The sequence below is a fragment of the Musca autumnalis genome, unplaced genomic scaffold, assembly GCF_047663935.1.
Source record: "Musca autumnalis isolate F117 unplaced genomic scaffold, ASM4766393v1 scaffold_4, whole genome shotgun sequence".
NCBI lineage: Eukaryota > Metazoa > Arthropoda > Insecta > Diptera > Muscidae > Musca > Musca autumnalis.
The window spans coordinates 79,705,796-79,715,789 of record NW_027411977.1 but is presented as its reverse complement, the minus strand read 5'-3'; the positions used below and the strand labels follow the sequence as shown (position 1 = coordinate 79,715,789).

The following is a 9,994-nucleotide window of genomic DNA, read 5'->3' as shown; positions in this document are numbered from 1 at the left end:
ATTTATTGTCACATTTTGATCATCTGGAAGATTGAAAAGTGCTTAATCAAAAAAGGGTCATGCAGGTGTTTGAAAAGTGATTATAATTATGTACCTTCTGATCATATTTTGAACAGTTAGGTGATTAAAAACTGATTGCTTTGTTTTATTTTTATTTGGTTGTAAATAAAAAAATAAAATTCTCATATACACTTTCTACAAAATTTTGATATAAATGTAACGTATAATATTAAAGGTACAGACAAACACAACACAACAGGTTTTGCCAAGTGAAATGAAGAAGCAGTATACTAACCACCAAGCAACAAAAAGGATAAATAAAGACATAACAAAGCAGAAAAGACTATAAAACAAAGGAAAGAAACAAAGAAGAATAAAAAGAAACTTTTTTTAATTTATTTCGTCTAACAAAAAGACTCATAAATGATTATAAACATGACTCTAAAAAGACTCGAAAAAGGGTCCGAAATTAATCAACAAAACACCAATAAATGATTGAAATACGACTCGAAAAAGACTCATTTGTGATTTGTTTAGGAGAGTCGCCTGAGGTTATGTTTTCCTACCGACAAAGGAGTCATTTATGATCAGAAAATGAGCTCATATTCTAGCTTTTTAATCGTGCAGTCGGATCAAAAAAGACTCGAATTTGATTAAAATTTTCAAAAAATGCTGACTGGGATATACTTAAAAACGTTTACAAATACACTTTAATAGAATTTTTTCACAAGCAAAGAGTATGGCGCATACGTTTCAATTGAACCCAGTTGGAAATTGAATCTACGATGACCATTTCATCACGGAAAAATTTTAAAATTGTCTTTATGCAAGACGGTGTCACCGAATTTGTCACTCTTGTTTGTGCGATGTGTGACATTCTGAACGACAATGTCTTGCTATGTCATACATACAGAAAAAAATGAAAGAAACAACAAATATATCATGAAATAACAAGTTTATTCTCTCTTCGTGACTTTGAAATCAGTACAAGTTAAAGATTTGCACAAGTCAGCCAAGTGTTTTAAAAATGTTGTCGAAAAAAATTAACTAAAAGTCGCACACAATCGGTAAGTTCTAATAATATAATATACCTATACAGTAATTAATATTGTTTCTTTATTATAAATATTTAAATTTTTTTAAGGAGAAGTAAATGGAGAAGAGAAAATATACGGTAAGTTCAACTAAAAATATATTAAATACGTAATATGATTTTTCGGAGAGGAGGAAATATTCTGCAGAAGTACCAAGTAAAAAGTGTAAGTTAATTTTATGGAACATTACTGACATTTTCTTCTATTTCAGGTTGGAATCCATTTAGAGGCCACTGAAAATAAGGTGGGCGACAATTTGAATAATACTGTCATCAATGATTAAATTCAAGACAAAATTGTATATGTATTCGTCAACGATAAAGAACAAACCAATGTCCATTGTATTGTCGTTGAAGACAACTTCGCTTACCTTGTCGCTCAACTTGTCGTGCACGAGTTTTGCCACATTTGTGTGAAAATGCCGTCAATGATCCCAAGGGGCTGTCGTCGAGTTGTCTTCAATCGATTTGGGACACCTTTGAAGGCAATTTCCCACTGGGAAGTTAATTTTTAACAAAATCACTCATACATATTCGAAAGAAATAAAGCAAAAACTATTTAAATCGCTATGCAATTTCAAGCACAAACAAAAATAGCAAAGCTTACGACATATTAGAAACTCGTGAAATTTTGTATTCGAAATTTGTCATGTCATCACAAAGAGACATTTTAACCCATTAGGAAATTAAAAGAAAATTTGATTTGTATACAGATATAGGAAAGCAGCTAAATAAGCAAATAATTGTTTTTAATTTTAACCGATTCAATTTCAAATATGTAAAAATTTTTATGGCATTAATTTGGAAAATAAATAGAAGAAGAGGGCATCAAAATAAGATAAACCCCACTTTAAAACTATATATGTTCCACAAAAATCTTAGACGGGATAAGGGTGATTTCTTTCATAGCATAGAGAGCCCGGGGGCCTGGGCACCCCCCGAAATGGCTTGGTCGAATAATATTTTCTGATCTACTTTAACAAATTATTACCTTTTATTTAATATTTTTATTACGATTACGGTTTTATTGTTTTCTTAAGTAGTACTCACTTAAAGCATGATTTATACACTTTTTCGTGCGCTCAAACCTTTTGGTGAATCACTTTTCCACTCCGAATGAAACACCTCGAAAACATGGTTTTTGACCGTTTTACAGGCAACACAAATCGTTGACCACGCCTTTTTTCTTGATGTGCTGGAATAAAATGAAGTCATTGGATCCCCAGTCAAGGCTGTACGTTTTTTCGGTCAAACAGGCGCTGGCTTGAATCGATGTGCGAAAGCCCACATTTTCATGATGCAAAATGAATTAACGGTCCTATATTTCTCAAGCCGCATAGTCGCCACACGGTCAGTTTTTCTGAAGAAACTGGAAACCTTTTACTTCGAAGTGCATCTTACATGAACAACTCGTTTGATTTGGCTCGCTTTCGAAAACCCAAACGGCTGATTCCTGCTGTTGTTTAAGGTTGCTAAGCATAGATCCTAGATTCGTCGTCTGTGAGGATCTTATGAACGTCGTTTGAAGCACCGCGGTCGATTTTATGCACAACTTATTTGAACCAATTCACAGGAGCCATCCATTTTTGCGGCCAGGTGTTTATGCAATAACAAATGTTAGTTGGTGGAAGAAATGCCCAAGGATGTCTCCATCTCACGGTATTCATGCACGGCATATTTTTTTCTGGCACAACGACCGACCATCACAACCTTGGTTTTTAGCAAGTGCCACGGTTGAATTCATTGAACCAATTTTTCATAGTTCTATAGGATATTCCTTTATCGACATACAAAGATTTAATTTGATCGATACACTCTTGCGGTGATTATCCACGTCGAAATTGAAAAAAATTCTTGCACGAAAATGTTCACAAGTACATTTTTTGCAAAGTGATTTTTTTCAAGTCACTGAAAACAACACATAAAATGGTCGTACGACAAACTGTCCTGAGTATGTCTAGGCTAAAAACTGTCAAACTTTCCAAATGGCGCCTGGCAATACGCAGTGTTGCCTAGGCCAAGTAGTTTTCGTGCAGCCCTCGTAAACCCTCAACATTTTTGCTAAAGAGGGTATATGGTAATATACAAAAAAGTTTTGCAATCGTTGAAGTTGAGGTTCACCATTTAATAAGTCGCCAACTGGAAATATATTTTATACAATATGAATATACTTATATTAATTGAAGTGTTTTAGCGACGATCTCATAATATGGACCATAACAAATAATTTTCGGGGAAACTGTGTTGGTGGTATTACAAAAAGTGGGTAAAAATTTCTTGAAGTAAACAAGTTTGTTTGTGTTCTTTCTAGATTTCTGGCCAAACCACGCAACATTCAGGCCTGTGATTAAAGAAAGTTTTAAAGAATACCCCTTGTGAAAAATGGTTCTTATGCAGCATTCCGTAGCATTAGAATCGAATGTATATTTTTCGATATATACACTGCATCCCACAGTATGGAGAAAGTGACCAAAAATATTTAGAGTGGAAAAATCAAGCTAATGCGCCGGTTACAGCTTTGTGCTGCTGCGAAGAGTGTTTTAAGAGACGACGAGCGTAACATTCTCCCCCTTTCCCCTCTGGAGGGGGATATACGTTAAGAATTTGTTTATAGTGTTAATACAAAATGACATAAAAAAGGTCCCGATAATTTTATGATGCAAAAATAGGCTTGGGGAAACAAAACAATCTCCAAACAATTTAGCGGTTTAAAAAAATTAACATTTTTGTATGAAAATGTGTAAAGTTTTTAATGTAGATCTTATAGAGTTCTTCCTGGAAGACACGTACCGCCAACGTATGACCAATTTGGAAAAAGATTTCTTCATCTTGCCGCTGATGCCAATTATGTTAATGTACGTGGTCAGATAACAGAGTTATACGCTAATACATCCATAGAAACCCTATTCTAGGGCAGCTTTAGTCAGCGACCCAACATTTATAGTCTGGCACTAGATGGTAGCTGATTTTAATACTGAATAATCTTAAACCCATGACCAACTTTGGAAAATTATTCCCGAGGCGGGCACTGGTGGGCATCATGACTAAAACCTTAGGTCAAATTTAAATATATGATCGAATTGACATTACAAAATATACTAAGAAAATATGCAGCTTACTAGAATTCCCAAAAACGCTACAACACTATTTTTTAATGAAAATTATGCTAATACCTCCTCCTTCAAAATCCACTATAAAATTTTGCTATACGTATTAGTTTCGCGATATTTTGAGTATAATTACTTGCACTTAAAATATAGGTTGTACTCACAACAGAAAATATTAGTCAAATGTTCCGACTTTTGAAGCTATTCTTAAGAAGATCACGTTCGAATGAAACAAAAATTAATATATTTTTAAAAAGGTCCATGTCATAGCTGTCAAAGTTGTCAGATGTTGTACCAAAATGTTGACACTAATCAAGGGCGTAGCAAGGATCAAAACAAGGGGGGGGGGCAACTTCGTGTTTTTTTTGTGATGTGTATAGTTTTTACATACAAAATTTTAAAACCTCTTTTTAGGTACTTACCATGGCAGAACTACCAGGTTGTGGTATCACACCAGGTGATCGAATATGAAAAGTCAAATACCTTTATAAAAACATTATCTTTGTTGTAATTTCCCCAACAACATAAAGAAAGTTTTGACATAACATATTCAAAATTTTACGATGCCACTACCTGAGTAATTGTGCCATGGTACTTACCTAATGAAAAACAAGTAAAAAACGTCCACCATGAAGTATTCTGAACTAATATGAAATAGATAGTTTTCTTTCCATTACGAAAGTACCATTGCCCACAATTTCAGGCGAATTTGTTTGACCACTTGGTGAATAATTTTTTTACGTCGCGCTGAGAGTTAGGTATAGCTTTTAGGAAGTACAAAGTTTTTGGGAACATACGCAAATATTTTTTAAAAACGAAAAGAGCCGCAGGCGAAAATATTTTTGAAAAAAATCACGTGATTTTTACAAAAATATGTTTACAGTTTTAGAGAATACAACGTTTTTCTAACCAATTGCAAATACTTTTGAAACCCCGAAAAGCGCCGCAGGCGAAAACATTTTTTCTAAAATAGGGAAAATATTTTTGGACAAAATCGCGCGTTTTTAGAAAATACAAAGTTTTTCTACAAATTGCAAATACTTTTATAAAAACGAAAAGCGCCACTACCAAAATATTTTTGAAAAAATCGCGCGATTTTTTCAAAAATATTTTTACTATTTGAAAAAATACAGAGTTTTTGAAAAGAAATGCAAATACTTAAATTTTTTTCGCTTAAAATTTTTTCAAATTAAGTAATTAATATACTCGAATATACGACTGTGTCTTCGTCGAATAACGTAGTCGGTTAAAATTTCTCCGAACTGCTACTGACAAATTCAGATATAATATCTTTTTTAAATAATATTATGAATTCTAGAAGATTTTGTGGAAACCTCCCTATTATTTGGCACTTAAACTTTCCCAAATGTACAATTCCGTTTATATTCTAACACCATCTCTAAAATTTATAAATTAGGAACAAAATCGTTGGTTTGTTAAGTCCGCTTTTTAGTTATGTCCGCTTTGCTTCACAGACAAAACTCCCAACCCATTTATGAAATTATGAAATTACACCCTAATTTTTCTTCGTTGTCTTAATAATAACTTTCGAAAATTCATCCCAATTTGTTGTTTCTGTTAAACAGAAGGCCCCAGCGAAAAATTCAATTAGACCCCAATATTATTTAGACCCCGATTTGATTTTCAAATTATCGATTTACTTGTTTTGAAGACAAATTGGCCCCAACATGAAAAAAGGTCCCAGAAAGACGAAAATAGGCCCCCAAAAGCTTTGTTGTTGTTTTCCACATACCTGTTTGGGGCCCGATTTCATTTATTTTATCTATAAATATATTTGCTTTAATTTTGAATTTAGATTTTAGGTATTTGGAAGCTATTAAATTGGCTGAATTTTGACTTTCTAAGTTCAAGGTGGTCAAACAATTTATCCACCGAAAAGACAATATCCCCCTCAAAATTGGGAACATATGTCCACGTTTTGGTATGGCATTTTTATTCCCTCAGCCTTGAGGCTAACGAGGTTATATACACTTTCATACGACCAAAATGTGTCGTATCGACATACATAAATAATTAAGACCCCAATTGAGGCGCTCAGCGCCAAAACGGCCTAAGCAACATGCCCAAAAAATTAAACAGATTGTAAAGATTTAACTTAAACCTTTTGAAACAACTTCTAAAAAATATCTTATTGTATTATTTTAGAAGGTAGTATTACCTAGTTTTAATCAATGCAATATGGAATTGTTTTAATAGTTATTTCAAAAGATTCTGGTTAGATATTTATAGTCGGTTTGATTTTTCTGGACATGTGGGTTAGGACGTTTTGGCGCTGAGCGCCTCAATTGTGCTTGGACGAAATCTGTTTCAGACAATTTGGAGTCGTTTTAGCAATCTCCTTTCGTCTGGCTTTCTGGACGCACAATAACTCTCTAACAGATCAACCGATTCCGTCCAAAATTTGGCCTTCGTAATATATTATCCAAACTTAGTTTAAGTTCGAATATGAGCCATATCGGTCTACTTCTTCAGGTACTTCCACCATAAACATTCGAAACTTTTCGCTAAAATGGCTCGCACGACAACTCTGGTCCATACTTCACACATCATAATATTGACCGTCAAAACATACTTTAAAGAATTTCAGCTATACTTTCTTAAATAAAACCGTTTTCAATGTTTAAACAAAAATATCTATATAACACATTTTGACTCCCAAATAATTAAAAGGTGGACCGATATGGCCCTCTTCGAAGTTAAACTAAGTTTGGACCGATATAATAATTTGAACCGATTTTAATTTCGACAGACTGACTGACATGACTATATCGACTCAGAATTTTATTCTGATCAGAAATAAGTATACTAGAGTGATTTTAAAAAATCGATGTCGAATTTTTTTATGCGGCATTCTCCTAAAATGTTTAGTTTTGTTAAAAATTATGATTGCCAAAGTTTGAGCTCAACCGGGATATGTTAACACGTGCCACTGGGGCCTCAAAGTTTCCATGGACCCTTTATATACCTAATATTAAATTCAGATCCGATTTTAAACATTTTTTTGTAGGATTACTTGTTTAGCTACTACAAAGAACTGGTAAACTGTTCATTTCATTTCAACCGAATTCATTGGTTTTTCCAATTTTTGAAAGCTTACTTGCAAATAATAAATTAAATATTATAAAATAAGAAATAAATTATACTGTTTGGTATCTTCTAAGTAGCCTAGAGCTCGAGGAAAATCATTTCCCTGTTTTTATGCTTCAATCACCATAACTATATACCATAAGCTATATTTTTCTAAAAGTAGTTAACCACTTTTAAAAAGATTCGAAAAATATTAGTCACTCATTTTCCGTTATAAAATAAAAAATAGTACATCAGAACATCTGCAATTTTTTTAACTTTTGTATAACAGTATAATTTTTCAAAACTTTCTTGAAGGATATATGGGGGGGGGGGGCAGCTGCCCACCCCCCCTGCCCATAGCTGGCTACGCCCATGACACTAATATTATAATATTTTTATATTTGGCCAATGGGTGGATCCACTGTGCTATGGTGGAGGGTACAAAAATGGAAAATTAATAAAGGTTGACTCAGTTCTTCGAGGTTGATTCAGTATATGTTTCAATATATGTTTGCTGCAAAATATGTTTGGGACATATGTTAGAGAGGCCGTTTTTTTTCCTCCGTGTAAAAACTCATTTCCAGCACCGACAAGGCCAAGGGGACACCATTCTCATATCAAAATAATAGTCCCATTGATTTTTTTTTAAATTATGTTGGATTTTATAGTACGACACAAATGAAATACTATTAAACCCTAAGGTAACATTACGCTGTTGGGTTCACCCACCCTTAAACAATGAGGTAATATCTGCCATTTACGTTACATACACTTCCATCTAACTTAATGGGTTAATTTGCATTCCAAAACCAAAACACAACATTTTTCAAAGGAACAACCAAATCACTCCTCAACACCCATTCATTGTCACGTTGGAGATGGATAACATACAACAAACAGGTGTTCTGGAAGAAAACCATCGACAAAAGTTAAAGACCTTTTTACGCTATTCCACGTATTTTATTTGTGTGAAAGTGTAAATTGTTGTTATTACCGTACTAAATAAAACTAATTTGTTGTTATTGTAATAGAAACTGAATAAAATTGCCTTGTTCTTGTTTTGTCATGTAATTAACGTTGATGTAAAACAACAGCAAAATATCAGAGAAAAGCATTAGTTGGTGATTTGCGTTGCTACTGGTTCTGCTGATACCACCAACAAGTACAAATTCTATTACTGCTGCTGCTGCTGCTGTCGTTGTTGGTGCTGTCGATGTTGATGATGTAATTCAGTAGCGTATTCATTATAAAATCCTCATTCTCTAGAACAGAATTTCTTCGGTTAGAGCCCCACGCCCCTTTGTAAAACCACAGAAATGATAGAATACTAACTAATGGATGGATGGATGGATGGATGCATGGATGGAATGGCGGGTGTTTAATACGAAAATGTGCCATAAATATTTTACAACAGCTTACAAAGTGAATGCTTGTCAGTCGGCCTGTCTGTCCGACCGACTGCGCTGAAGTGAAGCTGTTGTGGCCACAAAACATGCCTTTGTAGTTAAAGTGGAATTCTATGAACAATTAAAGGGTGTTGTCTCCTCAAAAACAAATACATAGTTTGTATGTTTATATCTATTTACATCTTGTCACTGACATACATATAAAATAAATTTTTGTGTATTTCTGTAATTATGTATTCATAATATGCTTGACACATTACACATCTGCAGATAAAGAAGGCATGATGGTTTCAATATGTATGTTGTTATACTAGTTACAAATAAATTGATTTAAATATATTATTTAAAACAAATAAGAACGATGTTGAGTTCGGCCGGACCCAACTTTTTATACCCTCCTCTATGAGCTGTATTGAAGTAAACTGGAACAAGTAAAAAGTATTAGTCGGCTTTGCCGACAGAGATGTACCCTTAGTCTGTGAGAATTGAAACGTCCATCTATTACCAATATCGAATCTAGGGATTACGGATTTTGTAGCTCTTTTTGAAATTTGCCGACAAGAAATATATTTGGTTTGAAATTCAAAAGTGTTGGGGAGGATGTACTTTAAGGAATGGACCGACATAGTCCATTTTGGAAGTGGATTTTGTTTTGGAATTCATTCTTTTGATAGATTTTGTACCCACCATTCATTTTTGTTGGTCAGCAGATATAGTGCGTACTATTTTATGGACATTTTTTTAACTTTTGGGGGTGGGAGAAGTTACCGGAAGGTGCGCACCGATAGGGCCAATCTTCAAACTTAGAAGTAGTTTGGACTAAATGCTACGAAGCTTTTATAGCTTTCGGGCTATTTTCTCAGGAAACATGGACTTGCCACTAAAAAAACTTGCACTGTCGTAATGGTGTGAGGTACCTGAATGAATTGACATATATAGTCCATATTCAAGCCTGATCTATGTCTCGTGGAAATATTACGATGTGCAAAGTATGGACCAAATCCGTTATTGTCTTCAGGAGTTGTGGTGGGCACAAATTTTCCGAATATTTTCGAACTTTTGCGGGAGATGTACCTAATGAAATGTACCGATATGTCCAATTTTCGAACATAAACTAAGTTCGGACAAAATATTACGATGGCCAAATTTTAGACCGAATCGGGAGATCCGTTCGAGAGTTATCGTGCGCTCCAACCCCTACACTTGTGACATAGGAGATTTTTACAACTTTCTGGCTATTTTCTCAGGGAGTATGCACTTGCTCCAGATAAAGCTTGTACCTTTGTAATGGGGGCAGG

The 9,994-nt window shown here is 34.2% G+C and overlaps 1 long non-coding RNA gene across 1 annotated transcript; it reads left to right on the top strand.

Moving 5' to 3' along the window:
- The first annotated feature begins 818 nt into the window (after positions 1 to 818).
- LOC141403420 (uncharacterized) lies at positions 819 to 1,877 on the top strand. The gene is made up of 3 exons (XR_012412793.1): positions 819 to 1,067; positions 1,145 to 1,174; positions 1,306 to 1,877. It is a non-coding gene; the product is annotated as an uncharacterized lncRNA (long non-coding RNA).
- The last annotated feature ends 8,117 nt before the right edge of the window (positions 1,878 to 9,994 follow it).